Genomic DNA, 13739 nt, shown 5'->3' on the forward strand with positions numbered 1-13739 from the left:
TCTTCAGCCATTCAGAGGTGGATTTGCTGGTGTGTTTTGGATCATTGTCCTGCTGCAGAACCCAAGTTCGCTTCAGCTTGAGGTCACAAACAGATGGCCGGACATTGTCCTTCAGGATTTTTTGGTAGACAGCTGAATTCATGGTTCCATTTATCACAGCAAGTCTTCCAGGTCCTGAAGCAGCAAAACAGCCCCAGACCATCACACTACCACCACCATATTTTACTGCTGGTATGATGTTATTTTTCTGAAATGCTGTGTTACTTTTATGCCAGAGTTAATGGGACACACACCTTCCAAAAAGATCAACTTTTGTCTCGTCAGTCCACAGAGTATTTTCCCAAAAGTCTTGGGGATCAAGATGTTTTCTGGCAAAACTGAGACGAGCCTTTATGTTATTTTTGCTCAGCAGTGGTTTTCGTCTTGGAACTCTGCCATGCAGGCCATTTTTGCCCAGTCTCTTTCTTATGGAGGGGTCATGAACACTGACCTTAACTGAGGCAAGTGAGGCCTGCAGTTCTTTAGATGTTGTTGTGGGGTCTTTTGTGACCTCTTGGATGAGTCGTCACTGCGCTCTTAGGGTAATTTTGGTCGGCCGGCCACTCCTGGGAAGGTTCACCACTGTTCCATGTTTTCACCATTTGTGGATAATGGCTCTCACTGTGGTTCGCTGGAGTCCCAAAGCTTTAGAAATGGCTTTATAACCTTTTCCAGACTGATAGATCTCAATTACTTTTTCTCATTTGTTCCTGAATTTCTTTGGATCTTAACATGATGTGTAGCTTTTGAGGATCTTTTGGTCTACTTCACTTTGTCAGGCAGGTCCTATTTAAGTGATTAAGCAAACACTTTCACACAGGGCTATGTGGGTTTGGATTTTGTTTTCCCTTCATAAAAAAAACCTTCATTTAAAAACTGCATGTTGTGTTTACTTGTGTTATCTTTGATTAATATTTAAATTTGTTTGATGATCTGAAACATTAAAGTGTGACAAACATGCAATAACAAAAAAAAATCAGGAAGGGGGCCAACACTTTTTCACACCACTGTACAGTAAATGAACATACTTTCCAGAAGGCCAACAATTAAAAAAAAATAAAAAATTGGTCTTTGTTGAGTGCATTGGTGGGTTTTTGTTAAATGAGCCTAAATCATCACAATTAAAAGAACCAAAGACTTAAACTACTTCAGTCTGTGTGCATTGAATTTATTTAATACACAAGTTTCACAATTTGAGTTGAATTACTGAAATAAATGAACTTTTCCACCACATTCTAATTTATTGAGATGCACCTGTATACACACACACGAACGATAATCCAGGGCCATTACTGTCAATTAAAACGAAAAATATTAAAATCATTTGGTGAACTAAAATAATATAAAATAAACATGACAAATGATAAACTAAAAACCTAGAAGGAATTTGAGAAATGTTGCCTTTGCAACTTTTGTAACTTTATTTTTACTTTAACTTTTAGTTTGTTTTTTTTTTTTTTAATTTTAAGTTAATGTTCTAAAACAACAATAAACAACTAATAAAAATGACTCATTAAATAACAAATTTAAAATGAAAACTGAAAGAAATGTGTTTATTTTTATAATAATGTTACCTAGGAAAATGTGTTTTGGAAATGTTTTTTAAATAAATAATACGTACACTAAAGTGGATACAAAGTATAAGGAAATATTTATTTTACTGTTTATTTGACAGTCATGCCTCTTGATTTTGAGTTACTAAATCAAAACATTTGCTGAAAACAAACGTTTATAAAGGTCAGCATGGAATCAACATGAACACAGAAATGACATTTTTCAGAACACCGTACAGGTGTTACAAGATAGATATAAAAAAAAAAAAAAAAAAAAAAAGTTTTGTGGATCAAAATATGGGTAAAAGCAAAAGAAAAGAACCTATAAAAACAAAAGAGAAAAAAATCACTTGCATACAAAGATTTTTTTTTTTTAATGTTTAGCATTAAAAGCATTCTTAATCCTATCAATCTATTTCACACATGCGCAGCTATGGTTGCTGAGTGTGCAAAGCATGGAAAATCTACTTCAAAGGATATGCTACAGAATCGTTTGATAAAAGAAGCCTATTTTTTCCAGGAACTAAAAAAATGCAAAAAGGAAGAGAAGTTTATAGTAATTCCTCAGACTATTTCCCTTCCAGAGCTGCTGGGAGATTCACATCCATATACCGTCTACACGCACATGTATCCCCCACCCCCATGTTACATAAAAGGCCTATTTAAGCTTCAAAAAAGAGAGACATAGAACACTGCCACTACTGGCAGCCTGGCTCCATGACCTAGTTTCCCACTTATTCAGAGAGCGTTAGAGAGAGAGAGGGAGAGGGAGAGAGGAGGGCGGGGGTTCACTGGATAAGTAGGATCATGGTTCACTGCGGGCTGGCGGCGAAACGACAGACAATAAGCACTGACGAGTCATTTGACTGGGACAGGTGATGAGCTCAAATCAGCAGGTTAAAAACTCTCCCAGGGACTGAATTAAATATGTTTTCTAACATTATGATGAATGAGTTTGCTGTAACACATTTGTTGTGTTCCAAAACCTATTGTGCTGCAGGCAGCTGATTCAATGATTCAAAAAAATTACAGAAATCTGTAGGATAAGGTCAACCTTTTACTGATTTTTATTCAGATTTAAAAAAATGAAATCAACTAATACCAACATTTAAAATGTTAGAAAAATAGCAAAAGTTGCAAGCTGATGGGTCCTTAACTCAAACTGATGATATGCACAGCATTAAACTACTTGGCACAAGCTGACTATTTCATGTTACATAGACAGTATAGGGATGTAACGGTATGAAAATTTCTAATCACGATTATAGTGACCAAAATTATCACGGTTATCAGTATTATCACGGTATTATTAAAATGTGCTGGAGATGTTCAAAAAGTACCGAAACATAAATCACTTCACCAAGTTTCATACTTAAAAATCAACAAACAGCAAATAAAATGACTTTTTGTTTGCATAATCACTAAAACAATAACATTACCAGTGAGGTCTGGATTTTAAATGACAATTTGACTGACACCAGTTTAATAGCATGTTCAAATAAATAATGTAAATGTTCAAATAAAGCTTTGAAAAAGTTTAACATAAAGGTAGACCACACATTTCAGCCTTTAAAGAAAAGGGTTAAATTAAAATGATAATTAATAAATGATTATATGTATTTTATCTGCTCCATAAATAATCCTATATAGCATATCTGAATTGTTTAAATGTACATAAGTTTGTTTTTCATCAACCGGTTAAAATTTACAGCAGGTCATGCAAATTTGGTCAATTTTTTGGCCAGACAGAAACTGCACACAGACTGAATGTAATTAAGTGTCTGTAAATCCACTCTCTGGCAGCAGGTGGCGCTTTATACGGAAAAGCTGAATTACAGCTGATTCCCGTGAACTCCGCGAACACTTCCTTTAGGTATTACATGGAGCGAAGATGAAAACAAAATGCCATCGAATTGTTTCTGAAGACAGTCAGATCCTTCAGAGGTACATTCATATGATTAATTCATTGATATATTAATTTGTATAATTCCCTTAGCACTCTTTTAAAACCTCCCAGCTTTTCCGCCCTATTTTCACTCAACGAAACTACTGTGCTGCTGTGCGCTCGTGACACTGTTACTGAAAACTCTGCTTTATGCTGGACAGTATTTAATTATCGCGAGTTGTTTAAATCACGGTAATCGAATACGGTTTTAATGATAATTAAAATATGAAACGGTAATACTAACCGCGGGGAATTTTATCATGATTTATCGTCAAACCGGTAATCGTTACATCCCTAAGACAGTAATAAGCTTAATAAGCTTACTGCTTTACATTTAAATGGCTGGTTAGTCACTATAGCAGTTCTTCTGAAATCCTCCATCTTCCCCAGCTCCACCTGTATAGATCTGCTACGGGTTATTATACATATGCTATTTGTGCAGCAGCAGTATGTGTTAAATACTCACAGCACCATGTTTGCTTATGTATTGGCAGTACTTGCTTTGCAGCAGTAGAAATAATCTATAACAACACCAATAACCAGCAGCAGCAATTCAGCACCGTAGCGGATCTATTCTGCCAAGACCAAATAGATCAATATTGTTATTACCACGCTAACATCTTCCAAGAGTTGTCATGATAGAAATGTGCTTTCTCCAAATGGACCCGACAAGACCCAAATTCTTTAATCATTTTTTTTTTGATTGACGGGTTTTGACACAAATTTCACAATTCGATTTGATTCTGACTTAAAAGCTTTTGAGTCGATTCGATTCAATTCACTATTGATTATTCTGGATATATATATCAGGTACAGTACATGCCATTTTTTCTTAATGAAAAAAAAAAGTCAACTAATACTGTAAAATATACATGAGTCAGTTGTAGGGGTGGCACGGTACACAGATGTCACGGTTCGGTACGTACCTCGGTTCGGGGGTCACGGTTCGATACAATTTCGGTACAACAGGGGAAAAAAAGACATCTACTTTGCTCAGTTTCTTTTATTTTGATGTGAAAATGCTAAATATTATTACATGTTATATATATAAAATCTGTTTTGTTTTCATTGTGAGTGTACACAAATAAAAGCAGACCTTTAACTACAAGCAACAGCACAAATAAAAATACAATAGAGTAAAGATACAAATAAAATAATCAGTGATTTTCAGGGGGTTTTTTTAGGTACAGAAATTGAAGTATGATTAAAGTAATCAAAGGTAAAACAGCATTGCATATTTGACTGTATAAATTAAATATTACTCTTTATTAAAGTTACAAAAGCGATTCAATCAAGAGCAGTGAGTGATTTCTTTGTTGTTGCTGTTTATTTAATATTAACTGTCACTTTAAGAGAAAGCACTGATACTGTACGCCCAGCCGGCTATGTCTGCTATAGGATACTTACCAAGACGGGCATTTTGACAGAATTTTGTGTGAATTTATCCATTAAAACACAATACTTCAGAGAGAGCTTCATATTTGCGCGCGTTCTGAGGCGCAGGTTTGTGCGCTTCTGATGAACGCATGCACAAATATTCTCACTGCGCGCGCGAGCTCGCGTCCTCTGGCTCTTAAATATTTGAGCTGGCAAAGCTTACATGACTTTAGTCTAAACACCGATATCAACGTGTGCTGTTCAGGTCTCACCTGTGCGCGCGCTATCAGCACCCAGGTGATGACGGAATAAATGCTCATATTCCAGCATACGCACTCGCATTGAACAAGAGTGAATGATTTGTCCACTTATTTTTTTTTCTCATCGCTGTTGTTATAATGTACTGGGAAGCCAGAATGCGCATCCATTAACAGAAACATACATTAGCCGAACCCTATTTGTTTTACGTGTTATTTATAACAAACCACATGCGTTGTCAGAATTCAGTTGAACCGCGGTCCTAGCGCGTGCCGAACCGTGTGTGGAGAACCGTGCGGTTCGGGTTTTTTCCGCGAACCGTGCCACCCCTAATCAGTTGGTACATTACTATAATACTGAAGGTTAAAATCAGCAGATTTATGTACAAACACTTAAATTACACTCAATTAAGTTTTTATAACAATTAAGTTACAATTACATAATTGCATTTCTACTCCAATTCGTTTAAAGGGGTCATATGATTTCTTGTTTTCCTTCTCTTTAGTGTGTTATGTAGCCGTTTGTGCATGTATACGATCTGCAGAGCTACAAAGCTCAAAGTCTCCCACAAAAGGATGCATTCTATCTAAGAGAGAAGTCTGATCCAGACCGGGCTAAAACGCCTCAAAACACACCCCCACATATCTACGTCACAATGTGGACAGGGTTGCTGCAGGATTTTAAGCTCAAAATTAAGACTTTAAGTCCTTTTTTAAGATCTGCACAAATAAAATTAACACCATATGATCAGGGTAGGGCGATGTCTATGGTAAACTATTAAACTGTAAAATTACTTTAAAAAGCATGATTTACAGTTCAGATAGAAGTTTTCACAAAAACAAAGTTTTATAAAATGATACACTTCACACTTCAGCCTTTAATCCATTTTAAGAAAATGGATGATTCAAAAGTATTAATTTAAACAATTATCATCAATAAATTATTATATTAATCAAATAACACATTTTACTGTTTAGATTTTTATAATGAATTATCTTCTTAGCGATCTACCAGTTCAGATTTACAGCTCTGCGTGTTTGCAGGGTAAAAACATGGGTCGATTTTCACATTGGTCTGAACAAAAAAACCCCAATGTTCCTGCAATACCGGAGGCTGCAGTTCTAGGATTGACCCTATTTTTTGGGACAGTGCCATCTATTCCAACAGAGGAGACCCCATTAAAACATCCAACAAACAGATGCAGAGACTAGATCCATGGAAACTATTCATTTGCTATCTTTCCATCTTATTTTTAATGTAAGAGCTACCGCGAACTGTTTGAGGGGGAGTCAGCAATCTCCATTTAGCCTTTTTAGCTGTGCAAAACAGTTCATTGTGCTGCTGGATGTTGTAAATTAGTATTTGTATTTAAATTATTTTACATTAAAGTACTAATAAATCACACTAATTTTTACTGCAATTGTTTTACCATTTACTGCACTTTAAGTGCGTCACACATCAGATGTGAAGCACTGCGGCTAATGAACAGAAGTCTCTCACAGAGACAAGTCTTTCTTTCCAAGAAAACTGAATTTAAAACCAGAATATATAAAATATATTTAAATAAATTAGGTTAAATATTCCAAGAGGGTTACCAACGGGTATGTTTAGGTTTAGGAGTTGGTTAAGACAATAATTAAGTGTATACAATTAAACAACTACACAATTCCTTAAAAATAATAATATACAGAATTGAATAGCAAGTGCTATAAAATAGTATGAGCCACTAATATTTAGTCATTTAGCAAATGCTTTTATCCAAAGTGACTTACAAATGAGGACAAAGTAAATCAAAATCAACAAAAGAGCAACAACTTGCAAGTGCTATAACAAGTCTCCGTTAGCTTAACACAGTACACTTAAGTTTTTATTCATTTTATTATATAATAAATAAAAAGAAAACCGATAGAATAGAAAAAGAATAGAGCAAGCTAGTGTTAAGAATCCTTTTTTGCTTTTGTTAATTGTATAATAAATAAAAAGAAAACAGATAGAATACAAAAAGATTAGAAAAGCTACGTGTTAGTTTTTTTTTTTTTTAAGAAAACAAGCAGTAAATGAATAGAGTGCAAGTCTAAAAGAGTTAGAGGGTCAAATAAAGATGGAAGATATGCGTTTTTAGCCGATTCTTGAAGATGGCTAAGGACTCAGCTGCTCGGATTGAGTTGGGCAGGTCATTCCACCAGGAGGGAACATTTAATTTAAAAGTCTGTGAAAGTGATTGTGTGCGTCTTTGGGATGAACAAAGCGATGTTCACTTGCAGAATGCAAGCTTCTAGAGGCACATAAGTCTGAAGTAATTAATTTAGGTAAAGGGGAGCAGAGCCAGTGGCGGTTTTGTACACAAACATCAATGCCTTGAATTTTATGCGAGCAGCTATTGGTAGCCAGTGCCAATTGATAAAGAGGGGTGTGACTTCATTCTCTTACATTCTTTTTAGCTCATTAAAAATGTATCTAGATGCTGCATTCTGGATTAATTGTAAAGGTTTGATAGAACTGGCTGGAAGACCTGACATAATACATACATTCAAAAAAAAAAAATAATAATAATAATAATAAAAATAAAAAAACTATAGGGTCCTCTAAATCCATTTCTGAAACTACAGCCTCTGGTATTGCAGGAATACCCTACTCGCAACAACAGCCTTATTCAAGATGCACATTCATTTTCTTCCAGCAAGAGGCGCTGCGCTCATTTATTTATAGCCTTTTGAAGTTTATTCGTCACGTCAAGACTTTCTTGTACAATTTAAGACTTATGACCTTAAATTTGATCAAATAAATTTAAGACTTTAAGGACCCGCGGGAATCCTGTGTGGAAATATCTGCGTAATGCTGCCCAAATGTGCACGCAAAGAAAGAAGTCGTGGTTTCAGTAACCGCAGTAGTGTTTATGCAGCCATGTCAGGGAGACGCTGTGTGTTTCTATGCGAAAGCACTTTGTTTGGGTTTCCGAAAGTAGATGCAATTAGGAATCATTGTTAAGATTTGTTTACAACAGAACAGCACAACCCAAATTTTCGAATATGTGCGATGCATTTTATGGACGACAGTTTCGTGAACCTTGGAGAGTACAAGGCTGGCTGTGCACAAAGGCTATATCTAAAAAAATAAAATAAATATAGCTGCAAGCAGCGATTACCGGGGTTCAAGCTCTTGAAGGCCTTTATGATTTCTATGATGTTAAGGTGTAGCCTAATGTGAAATGCAGGTCTGACACCTGAACACATCCACAATGGAGAATTCATTAACACCGTATTTCTCTCTGTCACATACACACACAGACAGAAATGAAAGGTTTAACAACACTGATACACAGTAAGCATGCTAATACATACACACAAACAAACAAACACACAGACACACATTGTTGTAAATATAAAATAGGGATTCTCAGCTCCATTACTGGAGACCTTCTGCTGTGTGCTGCCTTGCTTATTGAACACACCCGATTCAGATCTCCGGCTCGTTAGAAGAGAGCTCCATGCAGGTTTAAGCACTTTAATGCCTTTATGACTTTTATTACGTTAAGGTCTAGGCCAACGTGAAATGCAGGGCTGACTATAGAACACATTCACAATGGAGAATTCATTAAAACTGTCTCTCTCTCCGTCACATAAACACACACACAGGGAGAAATGAAAGGTTTAAAAATACTTAATACACAGCAAATATGCTAAGACACACACACACTCACTTTGTTGCAGATACACTTCAGGTCTTGCACTTGAGCTGATGAGTTGAATCAGGTGTGATAGATGAGGGGAGACATACAAAATGTGCAAGGCTGGCGGTACTCCAGGACAGGTTTGAGAACCACTGAATTATTTGAATAAGCCCATTAGTGGTCTTCCGCTGCCATGTAGTGGTTATAAATTGCAATTTCTCATACAACACTGTGTTTTTAACCATTACAGTGTTTTTTTTTTTTTGCCCAATCTCTCTTCAAATTTTGCATGCTTGTTTAGAATGAAATTATGCATCATTTTAAACAGATTTGAGAATTTGTTGGATTTCTTTTGGGATTCATAGGCCTTTGGGTACACTATGTAAAGAAGATATTAAATGATCGGTAGTTGTCCAAATGCATACGTTCAACATTTTTTGATAATTATTGACCTAGAGAGTCTAGAGAATAGTACTGCACTGATTTTATTGATTTTGCTTTTAAAAACCATGTCTACTTCATTAGTTAAAGTAGCTTTTTTTCTTTTCTTTTTTTTTAATAATCTCAAATATTTCATGAACCGTTTGATTGACAGCTTTGAGGCAAAGTTGTTAAAAATGAGGAGATCTATCGTATGATATGAAGATATAGTTTATAAGTGAAAATTTTATTGCAATTTGAGGTCATTCACTATAGAAATACTGTGTTTTAGAGGCCTTTTTCACTGTTCTAGCACCACCTATGGTCCAATCTCCATGAAACTTTTCATGCCCGTTAAGTGTCATCTTACACATGTTTTCAACAAATTTCGTAAAGTTTAGAGTTTAGGTTGTATACGCTTTTGGGTATGTTTGGCCACACCCCTTTGCCAAATGACCTCGTTATAGCTAATGAAAGGACAAATTCAAAAAAATTGATAATTATTGATCTAGAGTCCAGAGAATTGCGCTGCAGTGGTTTGATCAAGATTGAACGAAAAACCTAGGACTAGTTCGCAAAAGTAGATTTTTAACATGAGAATATTTAATTAACCATTTGATTGACAGCAATAATTCCTGGGGTAAAGTTGCTCGATATGAGGAGATCTATTGAATGATATGTATATTGTGTGGATTTGTGAAAGACCACGTGATTACAGAGACAAAAACTCTCGTTAGCGCCAACTAGTGGCCAATTTCTTTTCAAAATTCTTACAGACCTTTAGGGCTATGATTCGAACATGCCCATCGAGTTTTGTTCCGATCGACCACCGTTGACCTGGTCAAATAGGTGCTTAAATTTCATTGGCCGATGGCGGCCATGTTTTTTGAGACAAGCGAATGTCCTCATGGTCACTTGTGCCACATTGAACTAAGACACTGCATACCAAATTTAAAGTTGGTCGGACCAACGTTTACCCAGTTATAGTTTTCATTTTTATAGCACCACCAACTGACAGAGCTCCGCTATTTGTTTTATAGCACCACAAATTTTTTTTTTATTTGACCAAAGATTGAGCTCATACATATGCGTAACCGAGTTTGGTGAAGATATCTCATTTCGTTCACGAGTTATAGCCTTTTCCGTAAAATTGGCCCGCGACTTCTAAACTTTTTGGGGCCCCATTGCGAAAATAAGTTGAAATTTCAAGATTTTTTTGATAATTATTGATGTTCACTGTCCAGAGAACATTTCTGCAGTGGTTCGTTCCGATTGGGTGTAAAACCTAGGACTAGTTTGCAAAAGTAGGTTTTGAACATAATTGAGAATATTTAAATAACACTTTGATTGATGGCATTGATCCTAGAGACAAAGTTGTTCAGAATGAGGAAATCTATCATGAGATATGAATAACTAGTGTATGTGGCAATATATGAACTTTGTTTTACAGTTTAAAAGGTCCCATGGCATGAAAATTTCACTTTATGAGGTTTTTTAACATTAATATGAGTTCCCCTAGCCTGCCTATGGTCCCCCAGTGGCTAGAAATGGCGATAGGTGTAAACCGAGCCCTGGGTATCCTGCTTCACCTTTGAGAAAACGAAAGCTCAGATGGCCCAATCTGGAATCTTCCCTTTATGTCGTCATACGGGGAAAGGTTACCTCCCCTTTCTCTGCTTTGCCCGCCCATGAGAAAATGAGCTACGACCGTGCGAGAAGAGCGCAATTTTTTTTTCCTCGAGAGACATCATGGCTTGCAAACGAGCGAAGCATTGTTTTTTGGCACTTCAGATCTGTTCTACTCTATGAACGGTCACATACTGTAATACAACTGAATGCCCAATAAAGCCGTTCACATTTACATATTTTCTGTTGTCATACATAAAACAAGTATAAATAGTAAACACGACCCATTAATAATACATGTTAACGCTAAATCACTCTCACTATACTCCTTAAATCCGGATTTATAAAAATCGCAACATCGTCTGATAAAATGAATATACATCTAACTTACACTAAAAAGCGACTATATACAGTGGTTTTGGCTATATTACTGTTTTGCGTCTGAGTAATAAACTGCGCATATTAACAGACAAATTATGTTCATATTTAAAAGTCCAAACAGTCAGTAAGCGACAAGTGCTTGGAAACGCTGTTTTGTAAATGATTTATTGATGAGTCTGCTGCTTTAAGGCAAACTGAAAGCGTTGCTTCTCTGCCGCTCGCTGCTCAGAACGGACGCCGAGAGAGGCGACACTGCGCCGGGAGAGTCAGACCTCGCGCTCGCGGGGCAGTACTGGAGACATCTTCCAATAGAATGAGATATATATATATATATATATATTTTTTTTTTTTTTTTTTTTTTTTTTTTAAAGTCGCTAGGTTTGTTAGTATGTACCCGTTATGGGAAAAAAGCCGCCAAAAGTGTCTGAAAGTTACAAAATATTGTTCTAAAGTCGCGCTCGTGTGTGTGTGAGACACGGGAGCTAATGGCAACGGGCGGTGGATATTGTTGCGGTCCGCCCAGGTAAAGTCTATGTGTGGGAAACACTGACCGTATCCAGACACAATATTTTAAACTAACCATTCGGAGACGTCCTGCTATAGCCGCTGAGTTGAAACTTCATCCGGTGCTTCTCCATCTGGATCAGAGTCTGGGTCAAACTGAGAAGCTGAGAAGCAAACGACTGCGTGTCTACGAGCCATTGCGATACAACCACTGTCAACATTAGCGCATGGTACCGTGGCCGCAAGCTGCACCCTCCACCTTACCCTGCCTCTCTCCTCCTTATTAGCATTTAAAGCTACAGACACAGAAATGGCACGTCTTAAGGAAAGCTCATTGTGGGACTGGCTCGTAGTAGCTGAAATTCTGCGCCAAGGCTGAATTTCGGGAAGGAGACTTCAGATACAGTACTAGGGACCACTTAGGCCTATATAACAGCATAAAAAAAACAGCATGTCATGGGACCTTTAAGTTCATGTACAATTGAAACATTGTGTTTTTGAAAGATTTTTTTACTGTTATAGCGCCACATATGGTCCGATCTCCATGAAACTTTTCATGCGTGTTAACAGTCATCTCATACATGCCTTCACCAACTTTCGTAATGTTTCAAGTTTTTGTTTAGGTTTTATAGGCTTTAGGGTATGTGTGGCCACGCCCCCTTTTTAAATGAGACAATTATAGCTAACCAAAGGACAAAATAATTTTTTTTTTTCGATAATTATTGATCTAGAGAGTCCAGAGATTAATCACTGCAGTGGTTTGATCAAGATTGAGCGAAAAACCAGGGACTAGTTCGCAAAAGTAGGTTTTACAGATTACAGAGCCCAAAAGCTCGATAGTGCCAACTAGTAGCCTATTTCTTTCAAAATTCTTACAGACCTTTAGGGCCATGAGTCGAACATGCCTACTGAGTTTCGTTCCGATCGACCTCCGTCAACCTGCTTTTTTTTTTTTTTTTTTTTTTAAATCATCTTGTCCTAGTTACAAATTTGACTGGTAAATGTTAAAGAATGATAGCACCTTTTGTATTGCGTTGCATTCCATATCAGGGATGACAGCTTGATAAAAAGACATGCTATTTATGACTGGATGTAACTTTTGATACTTTGCCGTAAAACTGGCTCTCCGATTGACTTTGCCCTATCAGTGCGGCTCCCATGAAAAAAATAGCGAGGACCACTGGTGTAGAGTAACACGTTGTGTGTGTGTGTGAGTGAGTGAGAGAGTGAGAGAGAGAGAGCGCGCGACAGGGTCACATCACAGTGGAGTGAGCTGTCTTAACCGCGGCTTGTGTACTGCAAATACATACGAGCATCATCACTGTGTCTGCTACACGACTCTGTTCCCCTGTCAGGCTTGAACTGATGGTAAAACTAAGGGTATTATTAACTGTCTTTATATTTACTTTGAAAGCTGAAGCTCACGATTATGGTAAGGGGCGTTACACTTCCGACGCGCGCTTGTGGTGTTCGGCCAATCACAATGCACTTTGTCAGCTGGCCAATCAGAGCAGACTGCACTGGAGGGGCTTTGTAGAAAATGACGCGTTTGAGAGAGGCAGGGCATAGAGGAAGTACAACAATGTACATTATTTGAAAAATAATGGTGTTTTTTTTAACATTAAGGCATGTCAACATTCCGTTACACCATATGCACAAAATAATGATCTTTAAAAAAAGCATCATATGACCCCTTTAAACATTTAAATGGTGGCTGTCATAAAAATATGATGGATATATTGAAAAATAAATGAAACCTTGAAGAACAGTAAAAATTATAATATACTATATATACTGTAGTGCATATATTTAGCAAAATGCTCCTCGCTAGATTTAATTTCTCTAGCTAACTAATGAGTTCATGGTCACCAAATATGTTTTTTCTAAGGTAAATTTGATGTTAGGTGACATTCTTTACAAGCTGTTACAGTATATTGACGTCTTTCAGTGGCTGAAATGCTGATTG

At 36.8% G+C, this 13739-nt stretch overlaps 1 protein-coding gene across 1 annotated transcript in view; it reads right to left on the bottom strand.

Moving 5' to 3' along the window:
- Positions 1–13739, bottom strand: part of LOC306849518 (nuclear receptor subfamily 6 group A member 1-A-like) — a 110051-nt gene that overhangs the window by 62696 nt on the left and 33616 nt on the right. The window lies entirely within an intron of this gene.

Source organism: Barbus barbus (genome assembly GCF_936440315.1).
Source record: "Barbus barbus genome assembly, chromosome: 29".
Taxonomy (NCBI): domain Eukaryota; kingdom Metazoa; phylum Chordata; class Actinopteri; order Cypriniformes; family Cyprinidae; genus Barbus; species Barbus barbus.